This window comes from Suricata suricatta, chromosome 10 (assembly GCF_006229205.1).
Source record: "Suricata suricatta isolate VVHF042 chromosome 10, meerkat_22Aug2017_6uvM2_HiC, whole genome shotgun sequence".
NCBI classification, from domain to species: Eukaryota; Metazoa; Chordata; class Mammalia; order Carnivora; family Herpestidae; genus Suricata; species Suricata suricatta.
Genome location: NC_043709.1, coordinates 83,135,543 through 83,149,320, shown reverse-complemented (window position 1 = coordinate 83,149,320; position 13,778 = coordinate 83,135,543).

Here is a 13,778-nt window from a genome sequence, read left to right as displayed (position 1 = left end):
TATCATGGCCACCAGATACTAGGAGACAGGCTTGTGATGGAGTCTTCCTTAGAGTCTCTAAAGGGATGCAAACCCGTCAACGTCTTGATTTTGGACTTCTGGCCTCCCAAACTGTGAGAGAACAAATGTCTGTTGTTGGTAAGCCACACAGTTTGTGGTAATTTGTTACAGTAGCCTGAGGAGATTAATATGGGCTCCTGAATGTCATTTAGAATTTTAGAATACATTGCTGAAAGTTGACTTTAAGACCCAAGCCTTGTTCTTAGAATGAGTTTTTCTCCCTCGAAGGTAGTCTCTTAATACTATTTGCATATTGTCCTGACTGACTTCTCTGCTCCTTATGAGAGTCTCACTTTGTCCCAACTCTCTCCAGTGCCTGCTGTTATGCCTGTATGTTCCTCTATGCTTCAACTGCAGCAGGTGCCCAATTCCATTTCGGGGGGTGGGAGTGGGGCAGAGAGAATGATAGCTTCCTACTGAGAGACTGAGCAGAGAAGAATTAGCAACAGGGAGAAAAACAGATTCCTACATTATGCACACACAACATGGTTAAATATCCATCTTAGATTTCATAGTGAAGGATATCAATATCAAAAAGTTTTTTCACCTTCTCCTGAGTTATACTTGCTCAGTATTCATCCTATTCTGGTGAAATGTGGCTGTTCTGCACAGGAGACTACCTGAGTAGTCAAGGGCTGTGAAACCTCAAGGGGCAGGGGTGGCTTGTGTAGAGCCAGAGTGTCAGTGAGGATGTGGCGGGGGTGGGGGGCAGGGAATGGCAGGACAGAGGAGGAGGGTGAATGTGGGAGGTGGTGATAGAAGAGTAAATGGCGGACGATTTGAGGCACATGTGCCTTTCCACGCGGACTCTAAGGCTGTCTTTTTGACTTAATTTTTCCTTTGAGGCAGGAATAATATTTATTTAACAGGGCATGTAGCATTCACTATAACTGAGCATAATTCTAAGTGTTCTATAGAAATTAACTCAGTTGCTGGTCAAACAAACCTGTAAATTAGGTCCTATGATCATCTTCACTGTCCTGATAAAGAGCCTGAGGCACAGAACCATTAAACAACTTGCCCAGATTCACATAGCCAACATATGACTGAGACAGAAAAGGTAGGATTATCAGATTAAGTGCAGGACATCCAGTTAAGTTTGAATTTCAGATAAACAACAAAAAAGGGTTTTTAAAAATTTTTTTTTAATGTTTATTTATTTTTGAGAGAGAGAGAAAGTGTGAGCAGAGGAGGGGCAAGAGAGAGACAGAATTTAAAGCAGGCTTCAGGCTCTGAGCTGTCAGCACAGAGCCCAGCGTGAGGCTCGAACTCACAGACTGCAAGATTATGACCTGAGCCAAAGTCAAAATGCTTAACCAACTGAGCCACCCAGGTGCCCCAAGCAACAAATAAGTTTTAAGTACAAATATGTCTTATGCACAATAGGACATACTTACACTTAAAACTTATTTGTTATTTATCTGAAATTCAAATTTGGCTGGATGTCCTGTATTTTTATTATGAAGTCTGGCAACACTACATTCAGGGATTGTTTGCTGTTAATCACTACCCTATGCTCTATCCTAATCAGAAAAAAAAATCTCTTGAGAAGGAGGAAGAAATATCATCCAGTATGATTTGCCCTTGGTTCTGAGGTCCCAATGAATGAATATTCCTGGATGTGAAATTTGGGATACTTTGTACTGTATGGCATATGCATGTTTAGCTCCTGGCTCAAACAAGGCTATTATTGTGTATTATCATGCAAGTGGCCTTGTGCTGGTTTCAAGTAATCCCCTTCCCCTCAATTTATTTACAAGAGATCAAATTTACAATTACACATGCAACTGCACTTCTTTAGGTCTAGCCACAGAGGCACTCAGGGTTTCCATATCCAGCCTTTAATGTCAGTTTGACTTAAAGTAATACTTAATAATCACTCCTTATTCTTTTTTAAAGCCCAAATTAATTAAAATGTATGTTTCTACAATGAGTATTGTTTCTAGACTGTTTTTTCAAATTCCCAGTATAAATAGCTTTTTGTGTAGATGATTAAAACCATCTGCTTCCTGGTAGCTCAGTTATGTTTACAGCAGCCCCTTTTTATTTGGGGAATTAAACTGCCATACATTTTTTTCTTTAGTGGATGAAATATCACAAAAAATGCTCATGACAGTATTATTCCTTGAAAAGAAATGGAGACTATTAAATATTATTGGAAAAATTGCTTTGAGTTAACTCAAAAGACCTTAGAGTTCTACATTTTTTAGGTAAATATATTTGAGGTTATTCCATCAGAGAATCTAAGTGCATAAATAAAGCTTCTAATAAACTTTAGCATTCAAATAAGGAAAGCTCTCAAATCACTTTATAACTAGTACTCTAGTAAAATTTCTCTGAGTCAGTAACAATAAGGTATCTCTAGTAACAAAAAAATTTGGTGATTTCACGAGATACTATAAAATTATGAAGTAAATTGAATAAATTGGACAAAGTCACAGAAAAAAGTCAAAAGCGAGGTAATGATTAAAGTTACAATAAGTGTTCTCAATCTCTGACTCTGATCAAGCCCTTATCTCCTCCTTTTGCAGCTTAGACAGTATATCTAAAGGAATGTTTAATAATATTTTTAGGATATTTAAGTTTTTTTATATCGCTGTATTTTCAAATTGAAAAACTGCCTGAAAAACTCAACACATAACTTGCCATCATGACAATGTCTCTAAATGCTAATTACATTTATTAAGAAAAAAAAAAAGACCAGGTGACTGGGTGGCTGTCAGTTAAGAATGCTACTTTGGCTCATGATCTCATGGTTTATGAGTTCAAGCCCCCATGTTAGACTCTGTACCAGCACAGAACCTGCTTTGGATTCTCTGTCACCCTCTTTTTCTGCCCCCCTCCCGTTTATGCTCGTTCTCTCTCTCTCTCTCTCTCTCTGTCTCCAAAGTCAATAAATAAACACTAAAAAAAAAAAAAAAAAGACCACCTTGTCAAAATGAATGCTGAAGCTTGGTAATTAAGTTGTACCACTCAACTGCTACGTTTATTCTTTTGTTCATGTCAGTAAATTCTATATCACAAAGATTAAGCTACTTGACCTTATTGTTCCTTGGGCACTTTAATTCCCTTTGAATGGAGAAATGATATTTGATTCATAGCAAAGCATGTAATAAGGCTTCTTGAAGATTATTCAAGAAAGTAGAGTGAAATTATGTCCTAGGATTGTTGGAAAAGTTCTTTATCTGCATAATTACGAAATTTTGACTGGATTTCCAAACTGTCACATCTTAATAGTCTGGGTATGGAATGGGAGACATTTTTATTTGAATTAAATCTTGAAGAATATATTGTACCTATGAGACTAAATTCTTGTTCTCTTGCTCTAGTCTGTGTAGGGATTTGGTAAGCTTAGTGAGGCTTTATCTATTATCCTACTTTGGGGGCTGATCCTATTGAGTCTTTTTTCTTTTCTTCTTGACTTGTTCTGCCAACAGTTATTAGAACTTGCTGCTAGGTCTGTACAGCTCTCACACCCTTTCTGTTAACAAGTGCCTCCACTGCCTCGAATAGGCCTACCTACACCCCATGCTCTCTGCCTTTTCATCTTTCAGTCTCTACCTTTTCCTCTGCTTCTACTCGATACCCACCTAACCACTTGAGAGGCAACATTTGTATTTGAACAGAAGCCCCCAGTACCTTCAGTATCTTATGTTATCATGGGTGACGATACTCACATGGATTGAGTGCCTGTTCTGTTCTGTGAGGGGCAATCCCTTTTACTCAGCTGTGTGTGTGTGTGTGTGTGTGTGTGTGTGTGTGTGTGTGTGTGAGAGAGAGAGAGAGAGAGAGAGAGAGAGAGAGAGAGAGAGAGAGAATGTATGTAATCTCTACATCCAACGTAGGACTCAAACTCACAACCCCAAAATTAAGAGCCCTATGCTCTACCAACTGAGTCAGCCGGGCACCACTATTCAGCTGTATTTATGTCTCACCATGACCTGATAAAGTAGGAGTTACTAACTTCATTGTACAAATGAGGAACTATCACCAAATTGAAATAAGTTATCAATGGATCAACAACTAATAATTCTGAATATTATCATTTCATAAATAAATATAACAGAGAAGTCCATAATTTCCTGGGTGCACCATGAATATAAGGCATTGGTTAAAGACCAAAGGGAGAGTTTATCTGGATGCACCTTATACCATGTAGATGGTTGTCTATACTGCAAAGCAGTCTTGCTACTTCAGCAAATATGACATTGTCATATCTAGCTAGCCATTCAGGAAAATTTTTAAAATTGCTAGTTTTTAGCAAACATTTTATTGACTAAATAGTCAAACCTGTGGCTGGCAAGCAGCCCATCCTAGACTTGTGGACCCTTAATATACCATAAGTGATTGGATTGCTCAGATAGACTACTTTTCTTCAGAAAAATATATACCTCAGGGTGTTAAGTAATAAATATATCTTGATACTTATTTGAATTTCATTTTTAAGGACAATTTTTAATGAAGTGGAAAAATCTTTGAAGTTATCTCTACCACACAGATGTGTGCTAATTTGGCAACGAAAAGATGCTGGTCAGAAATTTTAGACTTGGAATTGTGTTTTTTGTTTTATTCTTGGAGCAAAATTTGTCATCACAGAAAGAGTCATAATCTAGATAAAGTGAATGAATATGTAGTTTACTTTCAGTTTGAAGACTATCTGACAAGGTGACTTACTAGCCTGCTCTTTTTTTCAAGACTAATCACTATCAATTAACAATATTGTTGTCAATGCTATTAATAATTTTGCTCTTAGTAAAATTAGAACACTGAATGAAAAGATTTGATTATGGATTTTGCATAAGATTTGATTATCAAGAGTCATGCTAGTCAGAACCCCATTCCTTTACTTGAAGGGATTTCCCACTTTGAGAATCTTGGTAGAAGGGGTATCCCACCTCCTAATATGGATTCAAAATTGCCACTTATTTCTTCCTCAGTTTCCTCGTTGCTAAGGCATGGGGGAATTGACATTTGGAATGCATTTGCTCTGAGCATTGAATTGGAAGCAACTGATGCAAGAAGCAGGAACCACAGAAAGTTCATTTTGATGGTGGTGTCAGAAGATGCAGTGATGCCAAAGTCCGGGGCACGGTGGTAAAGCCACAGTTCCAGTGGTTCCAGCAGTATGAGCTGTGGTGACCATTGTGTAGATGTTTGTATCTGTGTCCTCACCAGACTGGTCTTATGATGTTGCTCTGGCTATATTCATGGAAATCTCATTTCATTCCCTCTTCCAAAATTTCATTGTTATGGCAATTTTGTAAGTTACTCAAGATCTTTCTAATAAGTCCCTCATCTGGAGTATGCTTGTAACTGAGATTGCAATACACTTTTGTTATATGATATGAGAATTTCAGTATTCACAGTAAGAGTATTGTAATCATCAGTGTCATTAAAAAAAGTACTTCAATACCTTGTTGATGGTTGTACTGAGATAGAAGAAACTGATCATTAAATTAGACACATTTTCAAACTGTCACATGTTATTTGGAAAAAAAATACACATTGAAATAAGCATTAATAGTCTCTTGAAAACATGGTATGTCTTTGGCAACATTCTGTGTAACCCTACAGCAGTTTCACTGGTATGGTTTGGAAAACAGTAAAACGATAGTTGCCATTATGCCTAAGACTGAGTTTCCAAGGTTTTGTTAACACTGAGAAAGAAAAGATATTTCCTAGATGCCTGGAAATTAATTAATTTTGAGGCAATGGGTAAAATATTATATCTTCTGGTTGTGTTTTTTCAAATCTGAAACAAATGAGTTAGACTAAAAACATGTAATAGTTCGACTCTAAACAAATCTATGATTCTGACATGCATGTGTGTGTGTGTGTGTGTGTGTGTGTACAATTATCTTTTCTAAATGGACTTGAACATGAAGGAGAATAGATGCTGTAAAAAGGAGTCAGGAAAAGAGATTCCTTATTTTAGAAAGGAAAATAGAGGGGCGCTTAGGTGGCTCGGTCAGTTAAGTGAAACTCTTGGTTTCAATTTAGGTCATGATCTCACCATTCATGAGTTCAAGTCCCATGTCAGGTTCCATGCTGATAGTGCAGAGCCTCCTTAAAGTTCTCTATCTCCCTCTCTCTTTCTGTGCCTCTCTTGCTTGTTCTCCTCTCTCTCTCTCTCTCTCGCTCTCTCTCAAAATAAATAAATAAACAGTGAAGGGCACTCAGTGGGTTAAATGTCCAACTTTGGCTCAGGTCATGATCTCATGGTTTGGTTTGTGGGTTCTAGTCCTCTGTGGACTCTGTTTTGACAGCTCAGAGCCTGAAGCCTTCTTGGGATTCTGTGTCTCCCTTTCTTTCTCCTCCTCCCCCTCTCACATTCTGTTTCAAAAATAATAAAATTAAAAAAATAAACTTAAAAAAAACATTAAAAGAAGAAAGGAAAATAGAAAAGTAGAATGAGGACATAATAGCTCAGATTTTTATGGGCTATTTAGTGGAGAGCCATCTTATCCAGGCCCTACGTAGTTTAGTGGGCTCAGGTGACTAAATGGGATTAAGTTGTGAACAATCAATATTTATTACAAATAGTTTTACATATTTTTCTAAGAATACTTATAACTTTTACTAGTTAGATCTTAAGAATAATACTAATATTTAATCTAGTTTTATGAGAAACTGTTTTCCTCAAGGAGAATGAAATTCAGACAGTTAGATTTCCCTTTTTAATATGGCCACCCAGAATCTCAGAGCTAAATCTGAGCCTCCGTTGTAGAAACTGCAGAATTCAAAACCTATATTCTATACTATCCAATCCACACCAGCCCAACACATCTTGACCCTTTGTTATATTTGTTTCTGTTAATCCTGCATTTTTATTTTCTAAGTATATAACATAAAATAAAAATACATAAACTATCTTATATTCTTTATGACATTAGGGATGCTCTTGAGAGGTGCAGACTTAATTTTATTTAGCACTGAAATTGGCCAATTATTAGCTTAATTTAAGTTCTTTACTAGCTTATTGAAATAGGGATAACACAGATAATTCAGTCAGTAATGGAAGCAATGGTCTGTTTCTAGAACTACGTCTCCCTGAATAAGGTCATGCACCATAAAATAAAAAGCCCGGGGATGGGATCAGCGTACACTTTTCTCTTGATTCTTCCACTTACTCTGGAAATGTATGGGCTTTGTTTTTCACATTTATAAAGGAAAGGGCTTAGTTAGACCTAATATCCTCCACAGTTCGTGCTGGTCGGAAATTACGGACTGTGCAGTGGAATTGAATTGCTTTCTTTCTCTCTGTACCTCACCGGAGTGAGACAGAGGAGCAGGGTGCTGGTCTTGGCTAGCTTTCGCGGCTGGGTGAGCAAATCTGTAGTCTGGGTTGATTTTGAAGTCTTTTTTTAAGTATCTAGGAAGAATATTTTTGTGAACCCCAAATTTATTTTCTTTTTTCCTTTCTCTTTAACAAAAGTAATTTAAGTTCACAAGAATGAAGATGGTGACAGCAGCCTAGGCTTTAACTTTTGAACACTTTCCAGTTTTATGTCTTATTAAGCAATATTGTAAGTAATATGCACATATTTCAATAAAATACATGAAAAACTTTGCACATTGTTAAGATATTTTTCACAGTGTGTTTTGTCAATTCTGAAAGCTGTGAGAATCTGGCAAACTGCCAGGACGTGGGGGTAATATGAGAGGACACTAGAAATGAAGAATATCTGATTAGGTGATGGTAGTGATAGGAAGGTTTAGGGAGCATATTAAAATAAAAATACCAAGAACCTCAACTTGCATTTTGTTTAAAACATATGTTTTAGCATATCTTTGAGGCTGCTTTTTTCATTTTAAAGAAACAGGGATTGGGGTGCCTGGGTGGCTCAGTCAGTTAAGTGTCTGACTTTGGCTCAGGTCATAATCTCTTCAGTCCCTGAGTTCAAGCCTTGTGCCAGGTTCTGTGCTGACATCTCAGAGCCTGGAGCCTGCTTTGAATTCTGTGTCTCCCAATCCCTCTATTCCCCTTGCCTGCTTGTGCTCTGTATTACTCTGTTTCTCAAAAATAAATCAATGTTAAAAAAAATTTAATACAAAAATGAAGAAACAGGGATGTGTATGAATTACATTTATATGAAACAAGTATATTGATATTCATTGCCAAAGACATCATACTGCAGAATGCGGAGATTAAAAATGTTCTTTAAATCTAACATTGAGGTATAGTGAAAGAAATGTCAAATAATTCTTATGATAATATAGAAAATTACTTAGAAATTGTTCCATGACATATATTGTAAAAATCTCACTGTCATCTACATAGTGAAATATATAATTTTTGATGAAAATAGCCAACGTTAGTTTCACTGGAGTGAAGAGTCTTAAGGTTATGGGAGAAATATTCCTGGGTGGGTGGGGGGTAATGGTAAAAAAAACCACTATTCATAATTATGTGGCAGTCTTCCTGGGTCATTCAAATTCAATGTTATATTTGATTCAGGGATATTTAAGAAAAGTGTGTCTTAAGCAATCTATCTAAGCCTAGCCTTCCTAAGCTATAAAATGGAGTGACCACTAGCCCCTGACTCATAGTAGGATAGAAACAATAGGTAAGTTAACTTATAAAAAGCAACCTGGTGCATAGAAACTCCAATGACTGTCAGCCACTTGTATTCTTGTTTTTCTCATTAGAGCAGAAAAATAATAGAATATAAATTTGGTTTAGTTGGGATACAGTTGTTTCAGGTTTTCTTGTGTCATTTTCATACCTGTAAATCAATACTGTCTTTTTTCAAAGTAAAGGATTTCTGCTTACATTAAAAGGATGGATCAAAGTGTTGGGATTTATTAAGAAATAATAATGATGCTGAAGCCATACCATGATGATTGACTGTCCATGTTGCCAGCTGTGTGTTTGCAAGCTAATGATTGTCTTTTCTACAAAGTCTTTACATTAAGCAATAGCTTTGATGGCTAGATAATCAGAGAAATCAAAGATGGATAATGCCATTTATTTTTCTATATTTAATTATTTCTGAAGAAATTGCATGAATATACTTTGACCTCAAGGAATACAAATGTTAAGGTTTATATAAAGAAAGATGGTCCACAGTTAGATTTTGGAACATAATGTGGGTTTGTTTTGCATTTTTTGCACAAGCTGATTCTTCCCTAGGTATAAACTTCTATATAAATTTACAAATTTAGTCACTCCTTTACTTCACATAATCGTTAAAGTATTTGGGAAAGCTATATCATCATAGCAATAGAAAAAACTGGAAGGAAATACCTTTCTTATCTCTTGATGGAGAAGTTTCTAAACTTAAAAGAAATGACAGCAATCACAAAGAGAATACTTGGTTGTCTATTGAAAAATTTTAAACTTCTAAGAGTTCTTGGTATAAGGCAGCATATATATTAATATATATTAAGTAATATAAATATTATTACCAAGTAATATGTATTCTGTAATAATATATTCAATATATAACATGTATTACACATAAATAAAATTCCTCCTAGATTTTGACCATAATGTCTAAAAGACAAAAATCAAACACATTGTATTAATGCTGGAAATATTGAAAAGGTGAGAGACATGTGCCATAACTTTGAGGAAATTTGTAAGAGAGGGATGGAACTCAGGGACAGAAGGAAGAATTAGGGTGACTTGTAACTTACTGCATGTGAAGGGAACAGTAGGCTTTGGGAATGAGTGGCAGAAATGTTGCTGAATCCCATTAGAATTCCTAACTTCCTGGAGCTGGTGAGGTAAGGAAAAATAGGGACACTTGTGTAGGTGGGTGGGTGGATAAAATGAGTGCTAGCTTATCTCTCTGCTTTTCTGTATAGCTAGTTTATAATCCATTATTTGTATCAGTATATAGAAGTTCTCTAGCTATCTGGTCTGTTACTCCATGGAAAAAGCTCTTATTAAGTTATTAAGAACTTTCATGTAGCTAAACCCAAAGATACTTTTTCAGTATTCATCTTACTTGTCTTTTGAACATTTCCTTCTTCTTGAAATATTCTTTCTTCTTGTATTATAAAACCATACTTTTGAATTTTCTGCCTCGGTGGCCATTCTTTCTTGGGGTCCTTTGTATCTTAGTATCTTCCTGGATATTAAATATTAAACATTTAATTAAAACTTCATAAGATGGAAGCCAGGCCTGGAAAAAGTGAATAGAAACTTAGGAAAATCTAATACATGTAGAACAAATAAGGGCTCAGATCCCTCAGAGATGATGTTTGCATCACCCCATCAGGCAAACCCCCAACCTGCTGAGGTGCTGGGTAAGAGCTATGGAAACGTGGAATGAGTGGTAGAAAAAAGTTTTGGTAGCATGAATTCTTCACTGCCTCCTTCCTCATACCCTTTGCTCCTTGATTTTGAATTCAGCTATGTCACTTCTTTTGCCAATAAAATGAGGTGAAGGTGGTAATGTGCCACTTCTAAAACTAGGCCTTGAGATAGTTCACAAGTTTCCACTTGGAATCATACACCTTAGTTAGAGACATGGAAAGAACATGTTTGGATTACTCTTCTAGCCACAGGAGGCCTTGTACATGAAGCACTGCTACCTCTAGCCAAACCCACAAACATGTAAATGAGCCCAAATGCGAGCCTATTTGAGGTCAGCCTAGACAAGCTGAACTTAGTGACCAGTAGATTACTGAAATAAATATGTGCTGCTGAAATTTTGTGATTGCTTATTATACAGCATTATTGTGAATATAGTCAACTGATACAGATTTCACAGATACCAATATAGACTTGTGAAGAGAAATTAGAAATAGTGTCTATCCATATTTTCTTTGCTATCTCATGTATATGTTTTGACTAATTTTCTCATTGTTGATTCCCATGTATTCATATAGTATATTTTGTGGTAGTGGTTAATGTAACAATTTAGCTCATAATTTATAAAATGTCAATTTGGAATTGAAATAAAACTAAAGGAAGATTAGATATTCAAAGACTTGAATTTGGACGTAGGTGCAGAACCTGATGATTCTTTCATTTGGCCCTATTTTGGGGAAAAGAGTGAGGCAATTTTCTTATATGAGGATGGTTGTTAACATTAGTTGATAGCATTTTATTGTTGTAATAGGTACTGTTAGATTTAAGCATGGGAGAGGATGTAATCGATACTGGGAATTCAAAGAATAGGTTGTGGTAGAAATTTGTTATGATTTCCTTGTTGCCAAAGCACTTTCAGAAAACCATTCTAATATTTAGGGAGGGTTTTTTTTTTTTTTAAATCTCACAAGTTATCTTTCCAAGCCTCAAGCTTACTTTCTAAGTTTCCTTTGTAGTTGGGGCACTGTCATACGCCCACCTAGTTACCATGCATCCTGAGCTACCCATCATGAATTGGGTATTGACTGACCCACCCACCCATAAGGTAAAAGGTGCACAGTAGAACTCCATTATCAGCTGGAAGTGATATGAACAGTTGTACTTGAACAGGCCTTGAAGGCACTAGTGAGTGCTCAAATTCTGTTTTCTTCACTTTTGCTACAATTTTTTGTTTCATACCTGTGGTTCCATGAAGAGTTTTCTATAACAAATTGACTGAGGAAGAAAAAACTCGGGTCCATTTTATAGATGGTTCTGTATAATATGCAGGCATCAACTGAAAGAGGAGAGATGCAGCACTACCCCCACTCTGGGGTTGTCCTACAGGTCACTGGTGAAGGAAAATCCTCCCAGCGGGCAGAACTTTGAGAAGTGTATTTCTTTGCTCATTCTGCTCAGAAAGAGAAATGGCCAGATGTGTGATTGTATACCAATTCATGAACTGTAGCCAATAATTTGGTTGGCTGGTCAGGGACTTGGAATGAATATGATTAGAAAATTGATGACAAGGAGGTCTGAGATGAGGTAGTATGTAAATAGATCGCTCTGGATGGACACAGAATGTGAAAGTATTTATGTCCCCTATAAATGCTTATTTAAGGGTAACCTTGGCAGAGAAACAGTTTAATAATCATATATATAGAATGGCCAGTTCTTTGGATTCGAGCTTTTATCCCCAGTCATTTTTATCCATTTCTCCAATGAACTCATGAACAAAGTGGCCATGGTGGTAAGAATGGGGATTATATGTACACTCAATGATGTAAATTTTCACTCGCTGAAGTTGACCTGGATGTAGCCACTGCTGAGTGTCCAATATGCCAGTGCAGAGATCAGCACTGAGCCTTTGATATGCACCTTATCTGTGGGGTGATTAGCCAGTTACTTGGTGGCATATTGATTAAATTGGACCACTTCTATCATGAAAGGGGAAGTGCTTTGCTCTTACTAGAATAGAGATTTATTCTGGCTGTTGATTTTTCTTCTCTGCCCACAATGTTTCTACCAGTCTACTACTGTTCATGGACTCACAGAACGTCTTTCCTACTGTCATAGAATTCAGTCCAACATCACTTCTGATCAAAAACTCATTTTCATAGCAAACAGAGTGTGACAATAGGTCTATGTTCATAAACTCAGTGGTCTTAGCACAATCACCATCATACTGAAGCAGCTGACTTGATAGAATAGTGAAATGGATTTTTTAAGACTCAATTGTGGATGGAGCCAGCTAGATGATAACTCCTTGCAGTGCTAGATCTTTGTCCTCCAGAATGTGACATGCACACTAAGTCATTGTCCAATATATATGTTCAATATATGCTGTTTCTTTCCATAGTTAGGACTCACATTCCAGGGATTAAAGAATGGAAATGGGAGTGGCTCTTTTTGCTATTCCCCTTAGTTATGTACTCATAAATTTATGCTCTTTGTCCCCATGACCATAGGTTCTGCTAATTTAAAAGTCTTACTTCCAAAGGGAGAACATTTTCAATTGGGATGCAACCATGATTTCACTGAACTGGAATTTGAAACTACCACCAGTCTACCTGGGGCTCCTCATGCCTCTGAATCACTATATTGGTTGAGGTGATTGATTCTGACTACCAAGTCAGGATTGGGTTGCTATTACACATTGGGATAGGAGGACTATGTATGAAATCTAAGAGATTCCCCTAGGTTTCTTTTAGTACTCTGACATTTTTGATTAGGTTAATGGAAAAATACAACAACTCAATTCAGGCAGGACCATTAGTGGCCCAGACTTCTCAAACAAACTGAGATGCTTTCTGAAGGCAAAAGAAATATGGAATGGGTACAGAAAGAAGGGAGTCATAAATACCAGGTATAAATAACTTTGTTACCTACTGCAGAAAGGGGGACTATAATATTTATGAACATTTCTTCCACATTTTATCATTATTTGTATACCAAATAATTTTATTTTCTCTCTTATTTCCTTATCACATAACATAAATGGGTTAAAATAATTTTATTTATTTTTATTTATTTAATTTTTAAAAATTTATATAGTTTATTGTCAAATTGGTTTCCATATAACACCCAGTGCTTCTCCCCACAAGTGCCCCCCTCCATGACCATCATCCCCTTCTCTCCTCCCCCTCCCCTTTCAGTCCTTGGTTCATTTCCAGTATTCAGTAGTCTCTCATGATTTGTGTCCCTCTCCCTCCCCAACTCTCTTTCCTTCTTCCCCTCCCTATGGTCCTCTGTTAGGTTTCTCCTGTTAGACCTATGAGTGAAACATATGGTATCTGTCCTTCTCTGCCTGACTTATTTTGCTTAGCATGGCACCCTCGAGGTCCATCCACTTTTCTACCAATGGCCATATTTCATTCTTTCTCATTGCCATGTAATACTCCATTGTGTGTGTATGTAT